Here is a 13,417-nt window from a genome sequence, read left to right on the forward strand (position 1 = left end):
CACCACCCCTTTGATAAGAACAGTCCACAGCTGGGGCCTGGGGCAAGTACCTAGGAAGATCAGTCACATGCCTAAGTACAGGTAAAGCAAGCACTGGTCAGGCAGGGGATGGACAGAGGGCAAGAGAACAGCCATCGTGAGTAGCCTGACCATACAAACCCTACTAGCCCACCATGCAGCAGTACATCCCAAAACCTCAGTGGATAAAGACTTACTCGATCAATGGAAAAACACTCAGTCCTCAGGCTTCCCGCAGTTTAGGTGTGAGCTAGGGCAAGGGCAGCCGCCCAGGACAGACCCCACCAAGTGATCTCACGTCTACCCCACGGAGCTCAGGTGTAGCCTGTGAACTCTTCAAACTAACCATCCACTGCAGTAAACCCAGCAGATAAACACCCAATGGCCACAGAGACCCTGACAGTAACAGGAAAGAGTTGCTCAAAGTCCTGAATAACCTGATGAACAGGATCTTAACCAAGGTAGCATACACCAGCTGTGGAAATGCACTCCTCGCACAAAATTTACTCCCCCAGATTAGAGGACTATGTTTTACATGTCATCTTTACCTCTCCTCACCTGAAAGAGAAACCTCAAATTAACACCTACTCTTCTGAAACAAAGTATATACAAAGTACTCTCTTATCACTATCTGTGAATAATCCTCCATGACCATAATCTAGACACCTATGATTTCTAAACTCTCTGCTCTTTTCAAATAAAACATTTATTTAGATATAGATTGATTTTCTGATACATCAGGCCATGAAAAGACAAAACTCTCTCCTATAAAAAGGTCTGAGTGCAAAGGACTGAGAAGTCACCTCAAGAAGAAATATGGTATTAATTTTTGTCCTCTTCATGGACCCAGTAACATTTTATGCATAGCTACTGTAGCAATAATAACACTAAAGTTACCCATTTATGTGTTGATCTCCCCAACTAGTATAAGGTTCTCTAAGGGCAAAGAGTATGTCTTAATCACCTTTTTTGTATTTTAAGAAACCAGAGACGGCAGGGCTTGAGGCATATGTTCATTAAATTGAATGTAGTGCAAAAGAAATATAAGATGGACACAGCACCCAAACATGAACAATAAGAAAGTCATGTGCATAACAAAAAGCAGTGTCAGTGATTAAGTCCCAAAGTGAGGATTTGTCACCAAAGGTGGTAAGTGAGTCTTGGTGAGAAGAAATTTCCTCCAGAAAAGGAGCAGCAAACAATGGCCATGGGCAAAGGTCAGATCTCTGTCTATCTAAATCAAGTTTTATTGGAACACAGACAGCCATGATCATTGGTTTACTGGCTGCTTTCACAAGGCAGAGCTGAGTAGCTGTAGCAGGGGCTATAACCCAAGAAAGTCAAAAGTATTTATCATGTTGCTGTTTACAGGAAAAGTTTGTGACCTTGGTCTAGAACAACCTGAAGTAAGAACTTGGAAGGAAAACAATAATTGTTTTTATTCTCAACAACATCACACTCGTTATTGAATTAAGCATCTTTCAATTTACGAATCTAAGCAAAACCACAGTACTTTTAGCAGTAAATACTTGAGAATCTATCATTAGAAACCATTCACATGACAGCTGCTGCAGGAATCTCAAAATGTCATGTGCATTCATGACAACTTCTACATTAACATAGTTGTTAGACCTGCTATGAGATCTGGAAAGTACCAGCCTGGTTGAAATGACCTGGAGTCTTGATCCCTCCCCTTGAGACTCAGTTGGTAAAGAATCCGCCTGCAATGCCAGAGACCTGGGTTCGATCCCTGAGTTGGGAAGATCCTTTGGAGAAGGGAAAGGTTAACCACTCCAGTATTCTGGCCTGGAGAATTCCATGGACTATATAGTCCATGGAGTCGCAAAGAGTCGGACACGACTGGGGAACTTTCACTTTACGTGAGATCTTATTATGTAATGTATTTTTTAAAACAGTTCATGTATTACCAAATCACAAACTGTAATACTTTGATTAACCATCTCAGTATAAGCAGTGTCCTCTGAAACACTACATACTCCGATTTCTGCAGTTAAAAATACTGATTATGAATGTAAGTGGCATGAAATGAATCCCAGCCTTGATACTAAGATTGCACCCTCTGATGCTGAAAAATAAGTTGGAACCATGGAATAAATAGCTATTAAACTGGGAAAGGAAAAGAAGCTGGCCAAAAAGCCAATTCTTAAGAGACAAGAAGTAAGCAGCCGGAGTCTCTGAAACTGGGAGCTATTGTCTTCAGTTGTTTTGATTATTGCTACAGGTCTTTAAGGCTTCCCTTGTAGCTCAGTTGGTAAAGAATCTGCCTGCAATGCAGGAGACCCGGGTTCGCTTCATGGATCAGTAAGATCCCCTGGAGAAGAAAATGGCAAACCACTCCAGTATTCTTGCCTAGATAATCCCATGGATAGAGGAGTCTCCAGGCTACAGTATATGGGGCCACAAGAGTGGGACACGACTTAGCAACTAAACCACCACAGACCCACTTGTTGGTATCCTTCTGCACATCAGGCACCATCTTCAAGACACAAGTACAACAGTGGAGACAGTGTTCTTGGGGGAATCAAGAGCCTACTTTCAAGACTTTAACAGGCCTCCATGGGGTAACAAGGTACAGCCATCATGGGCATGAATGCCTGCCTAAAATGGTAATTCTTGTCATAGATGGAAGTAGCTTTAAAGCCCATCAAGTCAATAAATTGGCCTTTTTGAGAAGTTTCAAAGAACAAATTGACTTTAACAATTCCATAAGAACCACTGTGATATCGTTGGATCCATCACATCAAAATGAAAGGCTTCTAATAATGAATGATCATTAAGGTCCAGAACAGGCCATAGGAGACATTTACAGTCCATGGAGTCAGTGAGGAAGCATTCATGTGTCCTCCAGAAGCATCTAATAAAGCAGATCCCTGTGACTTGGTTACTGTCTGCAAGGTTCCGTGTTCACAGGGACCTTTTACTCCACAGGTCACTGCAGATGGAAACAGTAATGATACCATTAGGAACCTCCACCATTTCAAACACCTATGAGATAACCCATCCACTGAAACTAAACACAGAGGTTTTCTCAAATTGAGACATCAGGTCCACTCAGAAAACAAGGCAGAAAGGGGAGTAACAACATGAATTCAAGATTCATGGAGTATGAACGGAGTTTTTCTCATTGCTAGATTCTTTCCAAAGTCATTTTCCTTAACTTTAATTATCAAGAAGAAATATAAGGAATATAAATAGAGAACAATCTAGTGGTTACTACGGGGAGAGAAAAGGAGGGAGAGGCAAGACAGGGGTAGGGAGCACATCAGATTACCTACTATTTTCCCCTTAAGGAAATATGTTAAAAGCTGAAACTGTACTTTGCTTAGAAAAGCCAGCCGTGAGACATGGAACATCACCATGGTGGTAACTCAGCAAGAACTCAGCACATCTTTCTTCCCTGTCATTTAAGCACAGGTACAGTGTGTGCAACTTCTATTCCCAGTGGGACACTTCAGAGACAACATGCTAATTTTCCTCAGATTTAGCATGTTCTAAATTGACATAATAAGACAGAGAATAATTACTTTAAAATATATTATAATTCCAAAACTTGATAGGCAGATGTCATTCCTTATGTTTAAATAAAAATCATTAGATACAAATATAAAAAGAGAAGGACCACACAAGTAAAAGCATCCCTTTCCTCCAAAAATCTTAGTCCTGCCTGTTCCTAACACTCCCTCTATGGGGTGCATTTCTTTCCTCTTTTCCAGATCTCTCCTACCTTGACTCTCCAACCACCCTTGAATTCCTACAACAATTATGACAAACCCAAGTGGTCATTTTACACTTTTTCTTAAAGCTCTCCAAAGAGAAAGGACCATAATTAGTGACTAATTGATAACAAAATACTTTGTAAGGCTCAGCTATCAAGTCAACCCATAACCAAACATTGTACAAAACTAAGTGTGGTTGGAATATGTGCCTCCTGGTCCCAAGGTGAGCTCAAGCTGCAAGCTGTGTTCTCCTCTCATGTTAGAAGCTGGGAACAAGACAGAAGAAAAAGAACAAAATGAAATTTCCAGAAGCTAAAATAAAGTAACAACTGCCCAAGGCAAATTTTCCTCTTTTAATTTCTGAGCAACCAAGATGACGAGAACATCTGACACCACCTACTCCACCCCCCCAGATAATCGGGGAAAAGTGTGTTTTCTGAAATTCCAGAGCGGATGGAAAGAAAAGGCTAGAGGCACATATGATTTGGGAACATATATAGGACATCCATTTAAGGTGGCATTTATTTATAAATCTGCTGCTGCTGCTGCTAAGTCGCTTCAGTCGTGTCCGACTCTGTGCGACCCCATAGACAGCAGTCCACCAGGCTCCGCCGTCCCTGGGATTCTCCAGGCAGGAACGCTGGAGTGGGTTGCCATTTCCTTCTCCAGCGCATGAAACGGAAAAGTGAAAGTGAAGTCGCTCAGTCGTGTCCGGCTCTTAGCGACCCCGTGGACTGTAGCCTACCAGGCTCCTCCGTCCATGGGATTTTCCAGACAAGAGTACTGGAGTGGGGTGCCGTTGCCTTCTCCTATTTATAAATCTAACTACTGGCTATCACTGTCAGTTTAGAGAGGGGGCTACAGGAAAAGGGTAATGGATAGCCACAATGGGGAGAAAGGGGAGGTTCCTACCAGGCCAAGGGAACTACAGAAATCAAAGTAAGAGAAGGGGTGAGATGAGGTTGAGTTCATATCCAGTGAACGCTCGTGTGTGTGTGTGTGTACAAGAGTCTATTCATTAGGATATTATTATCATAACCCTACATATGTGTTCACTCCTGTGTATATGACTTCTAATGAATTCTTTATTGCTGTCTGTGTATATGTTGATATAAAGCTGCTGCTGTATTCTAAGGTTTATCAATATGAGGTCACCCTCATATTGGCTCACATCAGGCTCTGATGTGATGGGTAATGTTTTATATTTCCCACTGTATCTTGTCCCTGAAGAACATCTGTTGTTCAAGAGGGCACTATCAATTGAAGCCAGGTCTACAACAAAATAAAGCAAGACTGACACAAATTATAAAGCTAATTTAACACCCCAAAATCTGCTTTTACCAGAAATATGCAGCTAATGAAGATCTAAGGATTGGGGAAAGACTTTAATTAGCTTGAATTATCTGGATAATTACATTGATTTTTGCTAAAGTAAATTCAATCCTAATTGGTAAAGCTAATTATATAAATTTATATCATCTACAATTTTCTAGATTATTCAACCCAAAGGGTTTCTCGTTTAAATTTCTGAAGTAAGTGGTAAATTCTGCACTTCATTTTACATTTGTATAAACAAACCCCTGGTGTGGATATGACCTAAAAAAGCATGTGTATCTCCTGAATTGTCCTATGTCTAATTACATCATTCTGCAAACCAAATACAGCAGAGGTTAATGTGCAGAACCTATACTTAATTCATAAACGTGGACTGGAAAAATGGTTTGCAGTTGCCTGTTAGAAGCACAGCCATGAAAATTTCCATCCCAGTTTTGCATGTAATTAGCCTCTTTTTTTCCCTCTGCTATTTATAAATGCATAAATATACCTGCACTCTACGTAACCATGACAGACAGTGACAACATATTGATATATGGTGCCACTTCCTAGTTGGAAATGAATATTTCATTAGCTGAGTTATCACTGCTGGGTTACGACCTTCAACTCTCTAATTTTAAATTCATCCGTTTTCAGACTATTAAGCTGTTCTTGAGCACACCACAGAAATTACAGATGGAGAGGTAAATTTTCAAGATAATTTTTAATTCCAGAAAAGGTCAAGGATATACATACTAAATTCTTGAAAAGGATTGTATCTCATAATGAGAGCAAATGGGTCATTTTGATTGTTAATGGTATTTGCTTCTACATGTAAAAAAGGTTGGGGGGGGGCCAGAAGAAACAGATCATGATCACCGGATGATACTATCAAGCTTCTAATTTCCCGGTACCATGCACAAGAAACTTAAAAATGATTAACTAGGAAGATGAACAAACTCACACCTAGTTTTGTGCCTGATAAAAACTAACGGTAAAACACAGATGGCAGCTTGTAAGTCTGCCTCAATTTCTCTATTTACGGTACCCTTTCCAGGAATAACCTATGATACCTTTAACACACACACACACACACACACACACACACACACACAGACATACTTCTGAGGTTAAAAATATGCCTTTGCACAATGAAAAACATTTATCTATGATGATACACATTTAGAAAACTATTAGAGAATAGCTATTTCTTGACCAATAAAAACCACCACCACCCCAACTATCATGTAGCTTTGCTGTGCAGGTCAAGTGCTCAGAAAAGGAGACAGACTCCTATCAGTCAGGCTCCAGTGGCACCAATTAAGGCTCTTCCTTAAAATTGCTGAAACAGTTTGTGCCTCACCGAACACTCCAATCTCACTCTGCATGTTTCACCATCTCTAGCCTTCTCTTTTGAGGTCTCTCTCCCATTAACGGCTCCTTAAAAATCAGTATTTCTCAAAGGGAATGATGCTCTATAAATTACCCTTCAATGATTTCAACCAATCCCAAATCTTCATCCCACCCCAAACCTCAGGCTCAAATAGCCAACAGCCTGCTAGACTTTTCCAACAGGACACGCTGCTAGCACCCCAAAGTAACCCAGTCAATCTCCTGCACAGATTCAGTTCTTGGTTCTCCATTTCAAACCTCATTCTCAACCGCCAACACACTTCATCCAATCTTTCTCAGCCAGGTGACCTCTAGTTATTCACTGTGATTCAGGACAAGAATCACCTTCTTACCCACAAATTTTCTTTATCCACCATCTAACACCTTAGGACAACTTCTAGCTCAGTCCCAAACCCCGTATACACTTTCATAGTACTGCACTTATCGCATAACAGCATGTGAATTGTCCTCTGTGTCTCTCCCACCCTAACTTCTGTGAACACCCATTAAGTCCTGGAGGATCTAGGACAGTGGTTAGCACAAAGTGGATTATATATATATACTTTAAAAAGTGAATTACAAAAATGATACAACCAACCACACTCATGTAATGGTTACCCTGGAAGAAACGGCACATCCTGGATATAACCTTCAGCTGAAATATCACACTGGCAAGCAAGAGCTCTATGAGGACCCAGGTCAACTAGGTTACATCTTCTTCTTCAATATTCTCTTTGATCCTTGTCCCTCTAGACCACTCTGCCTCAATTACCACCACTGCTTTCGCGATTCCTTAACACTTCACAGTTTTCTGGCTCACCCAACACTCTTGTTTAACTACACACCCAACTCTTCCTCTAAATCAATGTGTGGTGACATTGTTTGTCTCATGCCTGCCTTTCATCCCACCTGAGTGGGAAGGCAGGGTTCACCAGCCTAGCTGATGGTTCACACTCAATTTATTGACTGATTTACCATATGATTCAACTGATGAATAAAGCACTGTGTCATCTATTATTGAATTAGCACTGATGGTTTTGTCAAATTAGCCTAGTGATAGTTTGGAAAATAAACAATGCCTGACGTAGCAAATGCAAAACAAGTTTTAGGGACTTCCCTGGAGGCCCAGTGGCTAAGACTCTGTGCTTCCAATGCAGGGGGCCCAGGTTTGATCCTTGGTCAAGGAACTAGACCCCATGTGCCTCAACTAAAGCTGCCACATACCACAGACAAGACCTGGCATAGCCAAGTAAATAACAATATTTATAACAATATTTTTTTAAATGTTTTAATGAAAGTGAAAGGAAGATGGAAGCACAAAGGACCTTGCTCCTTGCTGTACAAGTCCTAAAAAGTCATGCTGCAATAGATGTTTCCCTTTTAACACAGCACTTCTACAAATTACCTACAAAGATGTGAGCATCTCTGCTCACAACTGGAATTATATTCACTCAGAGACACCACTGGTCAACTATTGATAAGCAGAAGCCCTGAGAGATTTAAATCACATTTACTAAGAAAAATGGGAAGAATAGTTATTAACAAATTCAGTTAATTGAAGTAATCAACAGTCCTCACAATTCAGTTGAAAATCAACTCTTTGTGTGTATCTATAACTAAATCTTGTTATCATGCTGGTAAAAAGTCTACCATCATGACGGACAAAATTTTCTTCAATGAAGGGACCAAAACAGGAGAAGAAATGACATGTGTCCCAAATCTGTTGTTCCACAGAGAATATTCCTCATCAGTCTCCAGAAAATACAACAGATTTGAAACAATGATCTTTCAAAGGACAGTCCTCAAACTGAAGTTACAGGGTTTTTTTCCCTATCATTTATTCCTAGAAAAAACAAGACTCTGAATGCTCATAAACCCAGCCATCCTTCAATGGTTTAACTGAAATCCACACACAAGTAAACCGATTTTATAGGAACCACTATGCAAATTCCATTTCACTGGCTCTTCCACTCCTAAAGGTTTATGAACTTTTTAAGTGTAGGTAGAAGGAAATCAATGAATTTCCCAGTATGTAACAGCAACAGCATCCTTCTCCCTACAGAGGTCATCACCAAGCCTTTTCTATCCAAATTCTTTTCATATCCACATGTTCCCTCAAGGTTTTGGCAGACACTCTGAAATCAGTTGAAATTAACAGAGACCCGCGTCAGACACTCTAAGAGCTATACAGTAACAAAAATCCCTCTCCATTCCTTCTGGAGGCGGGTCTGGGAGAGCTCTGAGCTAACCAACGTTTTCGTTAACAGAACCCCATTAACTCACAGTAGTACACTATTAAGTAGATAGTTCTCTAAAATAAAGAGGATGGACAGAGATGCATTTTAATGTCACAGATCTTTTATCTTCATATTGAAAGCTAACTGGCAGGAGTGCCTTAAGAATTAAGTTTTTCAAAAAGTGAATGAACTGAAAACAGATTTTTAGATCATGGATGCAAATTCAACTGTCTCCCTAGACCAGACAGATAATGGAAATGCACAGTGGAAGAAATGACTGCGCAGCAGGGTGGGGCTAGAAAGGAGCACTGGAGTCGTGCAGTAATGAGGGCTCCACGTGGCCAGAATGTCTCACTTTTACAGTTCCATTTAGAATGTGTGCACTGTGATTTTCATTAAAGGAAGATATTAAGTGGCCTTTTAACTGAAAATCCCCAATTTTTAAAAGTTGGAAAACCAGGAATACCCTGGCAGTTCAGTGGTTAGAACTCGATGCTTCCACAGGAGGGGCCACAGACAATCCCCAGTTGGGGAACCAAGATTCCATATGCTACGCAGTGAGAAAAAAGAAAAAAAAAAAAAATTAATTAAAAAAAAAAGTAGAAACTAGTTTAAAGACAGACACACAATTCATAGAGCAAATGAAGTAGAATCTAGTTGCCTCTGACTTGTCTCACACAGGACACTCACGACAGCTTTCATGGAGCACTCCCAAAGGTTTCACAAAGCGCCTAAATGTCTGCCTGCCCCCCACTCAATATTCTGTTTTCCAGCTTCATTTTACAAAAAAGGTCCTTCCTGCAAAATGACAAAGCAAAGTCTGATTGTCATCACCTAGAGCTACTGATTAAATGACTAATTTCAAGCAAATTCTCATGACCTGATTATACTTTATACAATAATTCTGACTTTGTCTTTTTCAGAGAAATGCAACCTTGGTTTCATATGTAACTTCTTTATCTGGTAATGAAGTTTTGTGGCCGTGAAGTTGTTGTGTCAACTCTTAATAACTTCTTAGTCTACAATTCCCCAGAAACAGACCCTGAAGCCAAGAGTCAAGTAGCAGTACTTCATTTGAGAGGTGACCCAAGAAACAACCAGGGAGACAGGGAGTATTATTCAAACCTGACCAATCAATGGCTGAAAGCTGTTGGCTCCAGGGCACGGATTTCCCCAGCCCTTCCCAAATGCCACGTGCAGGTTCCTGCGGCCTTGGAGAATCCTCAAGCAAAGACCTGCAGGTGCCAGCAGGTGAAATGCACACCAGCATGCAAAAAAACAGGAAAGCAAACAAAACAAAAAACGGGGGTTTGGAAAAGAGAAGAGGAAATATGAACAGAATGCAACAGCATCTATGTTACTTCAACTTTTTGGCATACTCTACTGATCATGGCAAAGGCCTAAGTAAAAAAAGTTCAGAAATCAATCTTCCTAAAGCTAGACGGTTTGATGGGATGGGTACTGTCTGAGCTGGTTCATGTCTCCCTTCCTGCAAAGTCCTTCTACAGAATGTACATCACCCAACTCCCCCTGTCAGCATCCCCACTGCCTGGAAGACTTAAAAAAGGCTCATCCCTGGGAGGTAGTTTAGTCTCCTCTCTCTAGGGGCAAGTCACCCATGACATACAATGCCAAGCACCAGGTCTTCAGCTCCCAACACTGGCATGTGTAATTAGGGAGACAATTAGGGACAATCACACTCTTTTGGCCAATTACTGCCTCTCACAGAGGGCTAACACTTAAAATTAGACCAGGAGTCAAAACCTACTTGTGCAGTATTATGTCCTCCATTTTTGTTTCTCCAAGGATTCATCAGATGTTCCCCCAGTCTGCTTAGCTTCAAGCATTCCCATGAGAATGTAGAACTCTGTGCAGTTTCTTAAGGGATCTTCATCTAAGGCCAAGAGGAGGCTACCTCGAAATAGCAACACAAGTGACCACAAGTGTACAGGAAATTTTAAGATCAACTAAGACGCTGCACACTTCTATCCTTTCGAGAGAGAGAGAGAGTGTGTGTGTGTGTGTGTGTGTGTGTGTGTGTGTGTATAAGTAAATCTTCTTGAAATGAATATAAATACTGCCCACCCTTAATGATTTCTCAGATTCCTTAGGATTTCATTCTCTGTAATACATCCTAGAAGAGTTCGTAGAATCTGACTCCTGCCTGTCTCCTCCCTCCCTCTGGGGCCTTCAGCTCACAGGATGCCCATCTCCCTTACTTTACTCAGAGTGTCACAGTCTTCAGCAAGATGCTAGAGCAACCCATGCACTTTCTCCCACCACCTGATCTTTGTTGGACTGGCTCTTTCAGCCTGGAATTCTTTCTCCCTAAAGCATCACATGATTGGGAGATTTTCATTCACTGTCTACATAAAATAGATTACCTATAGCTTCTGTCTATCACAAGCCCATTCATTTACTTCATGACTACAGCAGATCAGTTTTATCTATTGATATTCAGGAATTTCTTGCCCAAATGACCCACTAAAGTGGGTCTCATAGAACCTGGGACGAAAAGGGTCATGTTGTCCAGTGCAGCCACAGCACCTGGACTGGAGCAGACCATCAAGTATTTGCCATGTAGATGAATGAATGAATCTGTGAAGGAATGAGTCTCCTGTGCCCCTTCCACGTGACAGGTACTGTGCTCGACAGTGAACATTCAATTACAGTTGACCCTTATAGAACAGGTGGTTTGAACTGTTCCAGGTCTACTTATAAGTGAGTATTTTTCAATAGGAAATACTACAGAACTACATGGTCCCATGGCTGGCTGAATCCTCGCATGGAACCGCTGACAAAGAGGACCAACTATAAATTATACTCAGAGAAACCTCTGGTTGTCCAAGGGTCAACTATATAAGCTAAGCACACCCGGTACCTGAAGCCTTGGAAGTTTAAGTGCTACAAGAGACAAAGAAATGGACGAAGTAATAGGACTTTTATGGGAGTCTTCTTTGGATACAGTTAATAGGTTGCTTGATGAACATCTACCATGTTTCAAGAATCTAGAAACAGATTTTAATGCCCTCTTGCTGTGTCCCAATAGACAGGCTCACTTCAAGTGACCCTCTGTGATGCCCACCTTGACCTCTCCAGTACTGCCCACAGTTTCATGATTTTAGCTACAAATTATCCATATATTTATAGCACCCTCTTCTATATGTTCCCAACTTTATCTTGACAGCTTCCCACTTTGTGTCCTGTATTAATGACTGCAGGGATCTTGTCAGCTGCTCTGCAGTATTCCAAGGGCTTCCTGAGTCCTGGAATTAATACCTGTACCTGGTATCTTCACGGTCTAGAAAAAGTATCATTACCTAATAGGTGTCTAATAAAGATGGCTGAAATGAAAGATTAAAATTTTTCATCAAATTAAAATATTTCTCTGCCTGTGCTGTACAAGACAGTAGCCACCAGCCAATAGCCACTATTTAGATTTAAAGTTAATTAAAATTAAATTAAGTTTAAAATTCTGTTTCTCGGTCACACTAGTCAAATTTCTGGTGTTCAATGGCCATGTCTGGTTACTGGCTACTGTGTTAGTTAGCACAGGACAGAATATTTCCATCATCAAAAAGAATTCTACTATACGGCACTGATATGGATCTTTACAAAATAAAGCTGCCAAGTAAATATTTTATTATTTATTGATTAGAAGAAATGTTATTTCTGTGTTCCACAGAGACACCCAATTCAATAAAGTCCTTGAAATATTTATTTAGGAACTTCTCTATGTGTGGTACCAAGCCAGGCCCAGCAAATTTTCAAAGAGGAAGGAAACTTGAAGCTTGCCTCTCAAGAACTTCACAAATAAGTATGCAAAGCAAAGCAGTCCAGTCAATAACTAGCTAAAAATTCAGTGCAAAAATAATAAATAAGGAAAAGAAGCATGTAGTCATTAGGTCAAATTGGATCAAAATTTTAAAATCTGGCAACATTTAGACAAAGAAGTGGTTTTTGAAGTATGTTTTGAAGACAGGGAAGATTTTAAGAGACAATAAAAAAAGCCATTCCAGATTCAAAAATCTGCGTAAATTAAGATTCAGCTGTAGAGAAAAATCAGAGAATGTTCAGGAATGACAAATACTATTGGTGCTGAAGTATTAAGTATATAGAAAGAGTGGCAAAATATAAGGCTACAGATCATCACAACCACAGAACATCAAAAAAACTGGAGCATCCAGTTAAAGGGACAGGATTTGTTGCATAAAAAAAATGTGGAGCGGCCCTTCGTAAGGCTCCGGGGCAGAAGGTAGCTTCCTGGCTCCCTCTCAATGGTAGCTGCTGAGTTTTAAGTCTGAGGGACTAGTCTGATCAAGAGAAAGTAACAGACACAACTGGACCTTCCCATAACCATCGAGTGGTACCTAGAATTTCTACTCCTCTGGCAACAGGGGAAGGACCTATGTCAGTATCAACCTTTTCAAAAAATCTAAATTTAAAATTCCAATCATAATGGGCACTTGGGGTTAACAGAAATCATCTAACCATTTAAGGAAGTCAGTCAATTTCATGACTCTCATTCATCGAAAGGGGAAAAACTGGTAAAAGTACGTTTGGACAGAAGTACCATCTAACACTATTTTCTAGCAGTATGAAAGTATTAGAAAATAAAAGTATTAGAAAAGATTAGAAAATCTTTTTTATTTTCTAATACTAATACAGTACTGTCTAATACCACTTTCCCTTAGCAAATAGTATCTCTTGGCCTCCACA

The 13,417-nt window shown here is 40.4% G+C and overlaps 1 protein-coding gene and 1 long non-coding RNA gene across 9 annotated transcripts in view; one reads left to right on the forward strand and one right to left on the reverse strand.

The window, feature by feature from the left end:
* Window positions 1-13,417, reverse strand: part of PTPRG (protein tyrosine phosphatase receptor type G) — a 767,420-nt gene that overhangs the window by 528,845 nt on the left and 225,158 nt on the right. The window lies entirely within an intron of this gene.
* Window positions 12-10,124, forward strand: LOC145519841 (uncharacterized). Its single transcript, XR_014063957.1, has 2 exons — window positions 12-81; window positions 9,622-10,124. It is a non-coding gene; the product is annotated as an uncharacterized LOC145519841 (long non-coding RNA).

Source organism: Giraffa tippelskirchi, chromosome 9 (genome assembly GCF_054371585.1).
Source record: "Giraffa tippelskirchi isolate mGirTip1 chromosome 9, T2T-mGirTip1v1.2.pri, whole genome shotgun sequence".
In the NCBI taxonomy this organism is placed as follows: Eukaryota; Metazoa; Chordata; class Mammalia; order Artiodactyla; family Giraffidae; genus Giraffa; species Giraffa tippelskirchi.